This window comes from Malaya genurostris, chromosome 1, assembly GCF_030247185.1.
Source record: "Malaya genurostris strain Urasoe2022 chromosome 1, Malgen_1.1, whole genome shotgun sequence".
Lineage (NCBI taxonomy): Eukaryota > Metazoa > Arthropoda > Insecta > Diptera > Culicidae > Malaya > Malaya genurostris.
This window is the reverse complement of record NC_080570.1, coordinates 71,988,805-72,001,778: the sequence shown is the minus strand read 5'-3', so window position 1 is coordinate 72,001,778 and position 12,974 is coordinate 71,988,805. Positions and strand designations below refer to the sequence as shown.

The window sequence follows — 12,974 nt, the reverse complement described above, 5'->3', positions numbered from 1 at the left end:
TGTCAAGCACTAGTTTGGAAAAATGATGCTGACTGTGTGACATAAACACTGAAGCATGCTTTTGTGAACTACTCGAATCAATCTGAATCAATTGGCGTCTAAAATTATTTAATAAATGTATGAAACATATGTTCATGAGACTGTTATGAAAGAAGAGAAAGGCATTATCACACCACTAGGTGGATTAAGAAGAGTTTATATATATATATATATATATATATATATATATATATATATATATATATATATATATATATATATATATATATATATATATATATATATAAAATAGGTATAGAATTCGCTCGAACTTTCGAAAATTTTTCCGAGGCCCGGAGGGCCGAATGACATATACCAATCGATTCAGCTCGACGAACTGAGCAAATGTCCGTGTGTGTATGTGTGTGTGTGTCTGTATGTGTGTTGTCAACTAAGAGGTCGAGATCTCAGAGATGGCTGGACCGATTTTGATTAAACTAGTCGCAAATGAAAGGTCTCCCCGTCACCCAAAACGCTATTAAATGGTTTTGAGATCGGATGTTTACTTTTTGAGTTATACGAAGTTTTATGTCAAAATTTTCAGTTTTTTTACAGTATCTGTCACAATTGACCTTGAAAACAGAATATGTTTTCAGACAGATTCCGCACGGTAATAGCTATCCAACAAGCCATAGATTGTTAAAATCCGTCCATTTTTAACGGAGATATCGAAATTTTTGTGTAAACGACTTTTCCCCCTATTCCAGCATTAGGAGTTTTTAAGCGCTGTATGACAAAGAAATGCTTGGGAGCAACGGAAAACACGATTTTTTATATTGTTACATACAATTGTTTCTAAGTACCAAAAAGACTGTGTGCAGCATCCTTTTTCATGACATTTAGCCTCGGACCGATTTTAGCACGGCTCGTTTTTGGCAACATAATCGTTCGAATATGCCATATGTAAACCAGATGATGGCAGAATTTTTTTTAATTATATTGTTTTAAACTACTTACAGCAATAAATGCTGGAAGAACATAACATCCATATACCATTCGAATCAGTTCGTCGAGATCAGCAAATGCGTGTGTGACAAATAATTTCACTTTTTTTTGATATCGTTTATTTATACCCGGCTTTAACCTAAAATAATTTCACTCAATTTTCTTGGAAAACTTCTTTTCTACAAATCAAGATTCATACGAAAAGTCGTATGTTCCCAAACAAAGTTCCTGAATTATGTTTGGTTCCGACCTCTGGTTCCGAAACTACAGGATGATATGTGAAACGAAATCAAAACTGTGTAACTCATTCTTCTCGTAGATGGCTGAACCGATCTAAGATTCAAATGGAATCTAAGAATCATCTAAGATTCAAATGAAAAGTTTCAAGATTTTTTAAAACATCTTGCTCTTCAGTCAGATCCAACTTCCGGTTTCGGGGATACAGGCTGATTGGTATAAAAATGTCTATTCCACATAAATTAATCAGGTTTATCGGGTTAGCAAATTTTGATAGTCGATAACAAATTAACTTTTTTCAGTTTTAGTGGTTTTCATTTGTCGATTCAGAAGGCACCTAAAAATTTAATTCGTGCTATGATTTCTCAAACATGTCTTCACTGATTTTCAAATATTTTGAAACAAATGTAAACTATACAGCTACTCAGGTGAATTTATCCGACTTCGGCCATACCAATTTTAGAATTCCGGTTCCAGTATAAAATCGTTTCTCAAAGCTCAATCGTTTTCTCAAAAAAAGGCTAATCAAATTTCAGAAACAAAAATTCAAATTAAAATAAACTTATATACAAAATTTATAAATTTCATACATACACACAAAAATAATAATTTTATCCAATTATGACTTCCGGTTCTCGAATTACATGATGATGAATTTTTAAAATTCAAACCGATATAGAAGATGACAATCCCGAAAAGCTTCAAAGTTGGACTCAAAACTGTTGTAATTTATTCGTCATATGGCCATACGAATCGGTTTGGGTTATGCTGGTTTCTGAATACCGGCTCTGGAAGTACCTTAAATTACCGTAAACTCTAAAGTGGAACTTACATATCATGGCATGTTTAATCGATTATCACACTTCTAGATTCAAATTCGATCCGATTTGCAGTTTCGACATTACATAGTAATGAGTGATTAAAATCTCAAATTGTCACTTAGAACGACGGCCATTAAAATAATGTCATGAAACGAAGAATATTCATGCAAAAAAAAACACATGCGGATTGATAAAAAAAGGTATCATCTCACTGCTAGGTGGATTAAACACGTTTTTAATAAAGCATATGAATAATAGTCTTGCTAGTTCACTACTACGTCTTCGTATTTTTTTCGAAAATCAATTCGCAGTAAAAACATAATACTATAAAGAGCACATTCTGTGAGTGTTTGAATGCGCTCACATCATTACTGGAAAGACAGATTGTTATTATTCTGTCTCTGAATTTCATAATACAGGGTGATTTTTTAAGAGCTTGAGAACTTTTTTAAACAATAAAACGCATAAAATTTGCAAAATCTCATCGGTTCTTTATTTTAAACGTTAGATTGGTACATGACATTTACTTTTTGAAGATAATTTCATTTAAATGTTGACCGCGGCTGCGTCTTAGGTGGTCCATTCGGAAAATCCGCTTTTTTATCGACAAATTTTGTTCAGCGATGAGGCTCATTTCTGGTTGAATGGCTACGTAAATAAGCAAAATTGCCGCATTTGGAGTGAAGAGCAACCAAGAACTGCCCATGCATCCCGAAAAATGCACTGTTTGGTGTGGTTTGTACGCTGGTGGAATCATTGGACCGTATTTTTTCAAAGATGCTGTTGGACGCAACGTTACAGTGAATGGCGATCGCTATCGTTCGATGCTAACAAACTTTTTGTTGCCAAAAATGGAAGAACTGAACTTGGTTGACATGTGGTTTCAACAAGATGGCGCTACATGCCACACAGCTCGCGATTCTATGGCCATTTTGAGGGAAAACTTCGGAGAACAATTCATCTCAAGAAATGGACCGGTAAGTTGGCCACCAAGATCATGCGATTTGACGCCTTTAGACTATTTTTTGTGGGGCTATGTCAAGTCTAAAGTCTACAGAAATAAGCCAGTAACTATTCCAGCTTTGGAAGACAACATTTCCGAAGAAATTCGGGCTCTTCCGGCCGAAATGCTCGAAAAAGTTGCCCAAAATTGGACTTTCCGAATGGACCACCTAAGACGCAGCCGCGGTCAACATTTAAATGAAATTATCTTCAAAAAGTAAATGTCATGTACCAATCTAACGTTTAAAATAAAGAACCGATGAGATTTTGCAAATTTTATGCGTTTTATTGTTTAAAAAAGTTCTCAAGCTCTTAAAAAATCACCCTTTAGATTAAGATATTCTTTGATTGTGTGTGGCCATTTATATAACAATAGAAAGCTAAAGTCCTTAGCTAACAATTTATTAGGAAATTAAACCGATTCCAGCGATTGAATTTTTTTAAACAATTTAGTAAAGTGATCATTTTTGGTCATTTAAAAAAAATAGGTGTTCGGTTATCAGGACTCTAAGAAAATCTGCTAGAAAGGAAAAATTTAAGTAAAAACAGTGAAGAATGTTTTTACTAGAGTGCCTATAACCAGAGTGACGATATCTCATCCGTAATTTTGGCAACAATTCAAAACATTCCATTAGCTTTACATTGAATTGACAGGTCGTTTGCTCGTTTGGAACTGGGAGCTGTCATTCCAAACGAACAGCTGTCGCCGCTCTGATTATAGTCACTCTAGTTTTTACTTATACATATGTATGGAAGTTGATAAGTTGGCCACGTGTTGCATATCACCAGAGATGCCAGGTAATACTATTACTGCAGACGAAAACGGATTTGCAGCTTTACTAAAAAATCTGCTAATTTGCAGATAAATGACCTGATATCTCTGCATCTCACTATTTTTCGAAAAAAAAACCTTGGGGTGCCGGTAATCCAATTCTGTAAACATGTTGAAAGTGAAGAAAAAAACTTTGGTTGCGAATATTTTGATAGCAACTGGTATTTAATCACGAAGTAGATTAAATCCACTTTATAAATAGTCAATGCATTCACCCTTTTGATTTATGTTCTTCAATTTATGGCACGATAAAAAAGGTCAGAAAAAATGTTTGTGTTGATATTCACACCATTAAAATTTATTTTGATCGCAGCAAAAAGTAGACGCGTCTGTTTGCTTTGGTATTCGGCAGAAAAATAATGGACTGCTATTACACACATATGACATTTGTCAGAATAACACTACACTAAAACCTCAATTTACGCAAACCTTATTTACGCAAATTTAATTTACGAGAGTTTTTCTACGCGTTTTATTTGAAAAAAAGTGTCTTTTTATTTCATTTACGCGATGATCGCATAAAATTGTTTTTTGCAAAATGAAGGAAATCTCAATTTATATACATATTCAAAACAATCTAACATGCTTCATGGAAAACTAATATTATATATAATCACTTTTATATGACTATTGAGTGCGGTATGTACTCGTAGTACTATTTACAGAAAATTGACATACTGTGATAAGATCTGTAGAAGAACTTGCTCATCCAAAACCTCCTCGGAAAAGTCCTTAAGGTCTACTAACGTAACCGATGATCCATCCAAAAACTACCTGAAAATCAAGCCTTAAGATCTACCAGTGTAACAAAGTGCATTAGCGATCTTATCGTTCTCCGTTCATATTCGGGATGTCACATGCGATGAATAGGACAATTGTGATTGCTCTAGCGCATCCAAAAACTTCCTGGAGTAGTAGCTCTACGACTATGAACAGCATTGAAAAATTATACTGCTAAATGTTCGTGTAGATCTTAAAGGTTTAATTTTTGTGGCAGGCGCTAAAGTATCGCACGTAGTAGGACTGTTCATGTTATCAACACTAAAATCAAATGAAATTTGAAAACCTTTTTTTACGCGAAAAATTTGAAATAACGCGATGTTTTATTTAATTTACGCGAAATTTAATTTACCCCGGCTCTGCGCGTAAATTGAGGTTCCATTGTATTTGTTTTCTGTCAAAAGTTATGGTGGAGTGCCGGCAACCGAACACTCTCCCCTACTTAGTCAAACAACTATTTTCATTTCTATCGTTCGTCAACAAAAACAAAACATACTTTCTTGGTATGAAATACCCCTAATAATAACTTAAAATGCCCCTAATAATAACTTGAGAACGATGGAAGAAGGAGAAATAACTTGTATTTTAAGTAAATTTACGAACATTTTTGAGTTCATATAATTCTACACTGAGTTATAGTGTTCACCACGCACCGTGATTCTCAAAAGAGGTTTTGGGGAATGCTCTGTTACCGCCTTATTTATCAAGATTAATATACGGAAATTTAACTAAAAACTCTTTAAATGATGCTTCATAATGTAAAAAAAGTTCGAATAAACTTGCTAAGCTGTGTCTCCGTAAAAAAAAAAAATACAAAAATTAGTGTTTAATCATACGATTCGTAGTCCGATTTTCTCGAAAATGATTTACAAATTCAAAATCAAATGTTATTAAATTTCACCGGATCCGACTTCTGGTTTCCGTGATAAGTGTTAACAAAATTTTAATTTTGGTATGTTTTCATATGCGACCTGCTTAATCCACCTAGTGATGCAACGAAAACGAGTAAGGGAAAGGGGGCAAAGAGGGATTTTTTTGATATCTCTTCTGGTTTATTGTGCCAGCGATAGAAATTTGGAATTTCGTTTTGAAACACCCTTGAACTTTTACCATGCGTTTTCGTCAGTTTTCTTGTAGAAGTATTATATTTACGACACTAGTCTTTTGTTTCGATGCGCCGTTATAATTGTTCGAAAATTTCAATCCACGTGAGGTGTCGTAATCCATACTGAAAAAGAAAAAAGTTTCGTAGTATTTTATAGTTCTTTCTTTTGTGCTTTAAGAACGTAGAACGAGTCGGAAAGAAAAATGTATTCTCGGATCGAAGCGGGATATTGCAAAGCGCTCAGCGGCATGTAATCTTACTTTACCCGAGTGGATGCAAACTCTGGTAAATCATACTGATACAATTTAAATACAAAAAAAATGAATTTACTTTACATTTATTGTAATCGTGTTTTAAGTATTTATTTTTCGACAGAATGGTACGCAAAAGTTAATTTTCTACCCGATGTAGTTTTTGACAGTTTTCATAAAAATGAAATAAATAATTTTTTAACCATCAATTGTTGACATAATACTGGTTTTTCAAATATTCATTAATATTTGTTAATGTAAACGGCATTATCGTGAGATTTTCTAAAGTACCCCGCTTTGCCCCATGTAAATTTTGTAAAATCGTGGAAAGTTACAATTGCAGGCGTTTCTTTTATCCTTCAGTTATCAGAATTTTTAAACGTTTTACATCTGGTTACCCTATTTTATATAATTATCTTTTCGTTCAATGTGTTTTTTTTTTTTCAAAAATATTTCCTCATAATTTTACGACAAAATGATTTCTTATCTATTTCCATCTAGCCACTGAGAAAAGTTTTATTTGGATTTTTGCACCCGAAAGGTCCCAAAATGACCCAAGCTGCTGTCGTCGTCATCTTTCACCCCTCTAAAACGAAAAAACTGCTTCGAAGAGTGAAGTGTACGCGGTACTCATTTTGGAAAAATGCTCAGTTCGAGTTGTAAACAATGGTCAGCTTATTTATTCTCGCATTGCATGAAAGACACTACTGCCCTCTGTGTTAAAAAAAAATCACACCATCTTATGTAACATACTATATAGAACCTAAATGGCCACTTAACGTTTCGTGCTGAACACAATAAAAATAGGGTAATGTGGGTATTTTATTGCAATACGACTGAGAAACATGACTTTTTATGGTTCTGGTAGAAGTGATATAAATTGGTTGATAAAAACACCTTTTTCAAAAACGACCAAATTCTAAGTTTTTTCATTTGCCTTAGACATATTGCCCCAGCAGGTGTATAATATGCCTCACAACAAATCAAAGATATGCCCCACAACAAAAGTAGAAAAAGGAAATTTAACATTTAATTTAATTGGCATCATAAATTATTTGCATAATTAAATTAATTGATTATTGGAAACCAACATTTTTTATTCTTCCAATGTAAAAATTTTGCCTTAAGAATCATTATAAATCTATAAAATAATACTTGAAAACAGTGTACACTGTTGAATCGAGAGTGGGGCACTATGTACATAGAGAAACTGTTATGAAAAAACTGACATATCAAAGATATGGCTTAGTTTATTTGCTAGGTTCTAAATAGCATCCGACTATTAGACGTTTTACAAGGATAAAATGTTTATTTAGTCGAAGTAAAATCTTATATCGATAAGATGTAAGATGCCTAGTGATATTTTCAGTTTATTCATATTTTACAGCAGACGACAACTGCCAAACTAATTCAAAAGAAAGATCCTACGAAAAGGTAGTGTTAGTGATGAAACTTTTGTTTAGAAAAGTCTTGAATGCTCTAAAAAAGAAAAGAAGGGAACGCTTTATACGGCTTTCCTCTATTATTGATATTAATAATAATAATAATAATAAGAATATTCCTATAACTCAAATGATCAATCAAATCTTTCAAATACTTCATTATACCGTATTTAAATCATATTTTCATTAGAATTGAAGAATACTTTAATATAGAGGGTCAGGCGCGTACCCAGAAATTTTTTTCGGGGGGTGTTTAAAAACATGTTGATCAATACGAATAGAAATATGTAATATGTATCATATGAAAAATTTTGGGGTAAAAAGTCGTTTGTTGAATATTAATCATTTTATAATTGACTTAAATATTTAAAGAGAAAAGTATTCATAATATAATAATTTTTTGAGTTTCGGAGGGGGTTTCAACCCCTAAAACACCCGTCTGTATACGCGCCTGTAGAGGGTCATTCTTCCTGAAATATCAATCTCCCAGATATAACCCGTTTCGCCGGACCTGATGTCAATTGCATTGATTGCATTTCACTTTGAAGCTAAAGACGTCATTACTCTACTAGGTAGCCTTGAAAAGGATTTCGTTCTGTTAAATTCAATGATATCCTATAATTGTAACTTGTAGAAGTTTTCAGGTTTGCAATTGTAACAGAATGATTTTTTTTTGTTAGATATGATAAATAACATTTAGAGGTTAGCCAAATTTTAGGATCTAGGACGCGTAACCATTTTAATTACTTTACATTTCGTCTTCGAATCGTCAGTGCAGAGGAGTTTATGTTGAAAGTCAGTCAAGACATTGTACTTCGGAGCAAAACTACAAAAATACCATGAAACTTACGCTTACCTTACGCGGTTTATAATGATTTGTTGAGTGACATAATATTTCAACATAAACTGTTATGTACTGACAAGTCACTGACATAAACTGTTATTGACACTGACGAAATGTAATCAATCAATAACTGTTAGATGAATATTTTCACGTGTACTTGTAACGGATGTGTAACTTATTGTTTCAATGTTCATAATAGAATAAGCGAAAATCCAAAATCCTGAATGAATTTTGTTTCAAATCGATTTTTCTTGCTGAATGTTCAATATTAAAGTTTCAAGTTATAGTTTTTCCTTAAATACATTACATGTTTTTGAGAAACACATCAAATATTCCATTGCATTCAATAAGTAACGCTGTTATTACAAGATACACTTTCAAAAACGTGTAAGCAAAGTTCACTTTGTTGATCATTCAATAGATTTAAAATTACAATAAAAAACCTGTTTTAATCCACCTAGTGGTGTAATTTCTCATATCAATCATACTATCATATATAATACTGTGGTATTCTTCAAAATTATTTTTCTTCGATTCTTAAAAGAATAACCGAAATCGGTTTGTTCGACCGTCTACTGATAAAAACTATTAATTGGAGAAGATTTGAGGTCGATTTAGAAAACTTTTTACGGTTTTTCGCCCTTTTCAGTGATGGTATACAATTTTTAACACACTTTACCTTATATTTCCGGATTCGGAGGTCGGATCCGCATGAAATTCAGGAATTACGTATGGGACCACATCCGACCAGATCCGTTACATACACACATACGCACATACACACATACACACACACAGACATTTTGCGTCAGGAATTACGTATGGGACCACAGGTCCTTTCATTTGAACCTAAGTTTGTGAAAATCGGTCGCGCCATCTATGAGAAAATCGGTCGCACCATCTATCTTTTTTTTGCACATTTTACCCCATAACTCCCGAACCGGAAGTCGGATCCGAATGATATTCAGGAATTTTGTATGGGACCACAAGACCTTTCACCTTTTTTTTTTTAATCTAAGTTTGTGAAAATCGGTTCAGCCATCTCCGAGAAAAGTTAGTGCAAAAAAACGTTACATACACACATACGCACATACACACATACACACACACAGACATTTTGCGTACTCGACGAACTGAGTCGAATGGTATATGACACTCGGCCCTCCGGGTCTCGGTTCAAAAGTCGGTTTTCACAGTGATTGCATAACCTTTCTATATGAGAAAGGCAAAACCTGTTTTAATCCACCTAGTGGTGTAATGATGCTTTTCTCATATCTCACATATTTTCATATATAAATGTGTGGTATTCATCAAAATAATTTTCTTAGATTCTTAAAAAACAAAAAGGTTTGTCCATTAACTAGTATACCCTCTGAGAAAACGAAAAGAGGTACTTCCTGAACCGGAATCTATGGGAACCGGTATAATCAAAGTTTGTTCGAGAAAAGTAACTGGGGTCCATTTTTGAGTCTATGGTCACAATTTTCGGTCATTCATCAAAACCCAAGAACAAGGAAAGCCAAATTAATGTTTGGCCGTCTACTGACAATGACTACCGATTGGAATAGTTTTAAGGCAAATTTAGAAATTATTTTACTCTTTATTTCAGGTGCTTCCGGAAAAAGAAACCGAGAACCAGCATATCCGGAATCGGGTTGTTTGGTTGTCTATTGACAATGGCTGCCGATTGGAATAGTCTCGAGGCAAGTTAAAGAATCTGTTTTACGTGTTTTGTTTCGCCGCTTCAAGTAACGGTATCCAATTTTTAACACACTTCGCCCTATAAATCCGGAACCAGAAGTCGGATCCGGATGAAACTCGGAAGTTTTGTATGAGACCTTTCATTTGAATCTAAGTTTATTGAAATCCATCTCTGAGAAAAGTGAGGAAGTAACTTGAAATAAGATTCTTTCACTGTAACACCGGAATCGGAAGTCAGATTCGAATAAAATACAGGAACTTTGTGTGGGGTTACAATACCTTTCATTTAAATCCAAGTTCATGAAAATCGGTTCTACCATCTCCGAGAAAAAAGAGTGCAAAAATATATTGCATAAAATCATTCACACAGACCTACACACACATACAGACATTTTGCGTACTCGACGAACTGACCCGAATGGTATAATACCCTCGGCCCTCCGGGCCTTGGTTCAAAAGTCGGTTTTCACAGTGATTGCATAACCTTTTTATATGAGAAAGGCAAAAACAATGCTTTCTGCATTGGTATGATTAATTCCAGAAATGACATCCCATCAGATTAGGGTGGAACTTCGTACACGTTTTCTGTACTGCAAACCATTCGTTTTGCTCGAATGAAGAAACGAATTTGATTCAAAACTGATTTTTTTGCGTGCATTTAGTAGACTGGTAGGTCTACTGAATAGCTAAAAGTTTTATAATACGGTTTATCTCTCGATGAGCAAATTCAGTTCTGCTACTACAGATTCACACTATATTAAAATGATGCCGTAGCTGTAGATCACGTTGTACTGAGTTTACAGCAATAAAATGAGAGTGAGAAAAGTTTAAATAGTTCAAATTTCTATCAATCTTTTCAAGGGCAATAAACTTCCATTCTTACGATATAAGCTTTTTTATGCAATTGACATTGTTAGTAGTACTTACCATTGAATATACGATGCACAAGGACCTCTCCGATTTCCGTACTAGTGTGTGTTTTAGCGAGGAAGATGTCGAACGAGACGGATGTGTAACGGAATGTTTTTTTTTCGAATAGTGCACAAAATCGCAAATGACTTGTTTTCTCTGTTAATGCTTACTTTGAAATCTTAGAACATTGACTTGTAGACTTTTAAACACATCACAGATATTTTACTTTTACAACTGTACACTTATAACTAGCAGTTGACATTTTGATTGCAAACATTGTTTGCGAGTGTTTGATATTTTTTGCAACCTTTCTTCTCAGTTAACACTCTTTAGACTGTTTTATTTTTTACAGTAAATATTACGTATAAGTTTTCTAGTTCTTTTCGAAAATAAATCACGATTTGAACGATGAAGAGAAGTAGCAGCGAAGATGTATGCGATCTCCGTGGTGGGATTGTGATGAGTCGCGTGTAAAGGATTTCAACTGTTCAGTGAGAGCAGCTGTCGCCCCAACGTAAGGATGTTTTCTGAGACGGAGAGTTCCTAGTTCTGAAACGTAGCCCGCACATGTGCGCCTTCACCGAGATGCAGCCTCAGATTGCTCTGGACAAATAAAAAGCATCCAGTGATCCAACGATCTTCTTAGTATCATAGAGGTTTGCTCTCTGAAAAGCTCCCGTGACTGCCAGGACGTCAAACTGTGCACAAACACCACCACTAATGATGCTCCTCCCGCTGGTTTCGGCTCACCAACGGCATTCAATCCAGACACGTTCCCTCAAAGTACCCCGATGAATGAAAAATTTGGTAGTACAATTAAACCCACACAACCTCGTGCTATTTTCCTTCTTGGTTTGCTGAGGGACTCAATCCAATGACGCTCCTAAGTATCACTCAGTAGGTAGATCAACTCGATGCAATATGAATGTGTAGTTTCAACTCAAGTTATATAACCACTTTACTTTATTAAGAATAGAAATATACCGTTTATGTTATTTCGACTCAATAACTTTCTCCAGGGTTAAGAAACTTAACTGATTATCGCGTCCGTCTTGAACGACCTCACGGCGACCTCGATGCAATTCACTCCCCTTCACGGCTCATACGGGAAAAAGCACGCTCCTTACTTTTATCGATATCCGTACTCCTCCTTCAATAAAATTGCTGGAAATTTTTTTTCGCTCGAGCACAGAAAAACTGTAATGGCTGACAAGTATCAGAAGTAAAATCTTGTTGTTGCATTGTTTCAATCGATGAAATCGTTCTTAGAATCCCTCAGAAAGAACTATTATCACTTTTACAATCCTATGAAACAGAATCTTGTGAAAACTTTAGCTTTCATCCGTGGGGTTTTGTACTTCTAGGGTGCCAAGGACCCCTTACGCGAACACTGTAATAACGACTGATTTTTCCAGTGGTGAAAATCAGACTGCAACCAGCGAAAAGGAATATTGCGAGAAACTACACCAGTTATTGATCGGGCGAGCTTTTCCCAAAAATTAAATACACTCACCCATACACGTGTACAAAGCAGAACACGCGGAGTTTTAGAATGAGCGTAGAACAACGTGACGTCAGGAGAATAGTCGCTATAAGTAACTCACCAAGAGCTTTAAAGACGTAAACACAGCGGAATGAACTTTCCGTCCCACAACAAATGGGGTGGTGGAAGGTTTATCAACATGAGTTGACCTTAAAGGAAAAACAAGGTGTGGGTGGGAAAAAGCAAAATCATATACAGAAGAGTTCAATACAATGTTCTTATGAGATCTTATGTTTATTATGTTTATGTTTTGTTAGTAGTAGGCATAATACGTGGATTGTCGAAATGCGCGTTAGAATGCTAAATTTTGGCTAATGACGTCAATGAATCAATTTTGCCGTTTCTTTCATATCCAGCGGAACGATCTAAAACTTTTTTCGTCTTCCACCCCGATTAATCACAGTTTTTTTTACTGCACTCTCCAAATTTTGTATAACTGGTTCTCAAAGTGTTTATTTTTTTTTCTCTCTCAGCCCAAAACTGTCAGGTAAAACAACACTATTATGAAATGATCAACTTT

General features: G+C 34.8%; 1 protein-coding gene across 1 annotated transcript in view; it reads right to left on the bottom strand.

Moving 5' to 3' along the window:
* The window catches only part of LOC131440433 (high-affinity choline transporter 1), a 117,951-nt gene extending 105,601 nt beyond the window's left edge, over window positions 1–12,350 (bottom strand). Inside the window, exon 1 of the mRNA XM_058611708.1 lies at window positions 10,927–12,350. The gene's annotated coding sequence lies outside the window, so the exon portion shown is untranslated. The remainder of the gene's footprint in view (window positions 1–10,926) is intronic.
* Window positions 12,351–12,974: the final 624 nt, after the last annotated feature.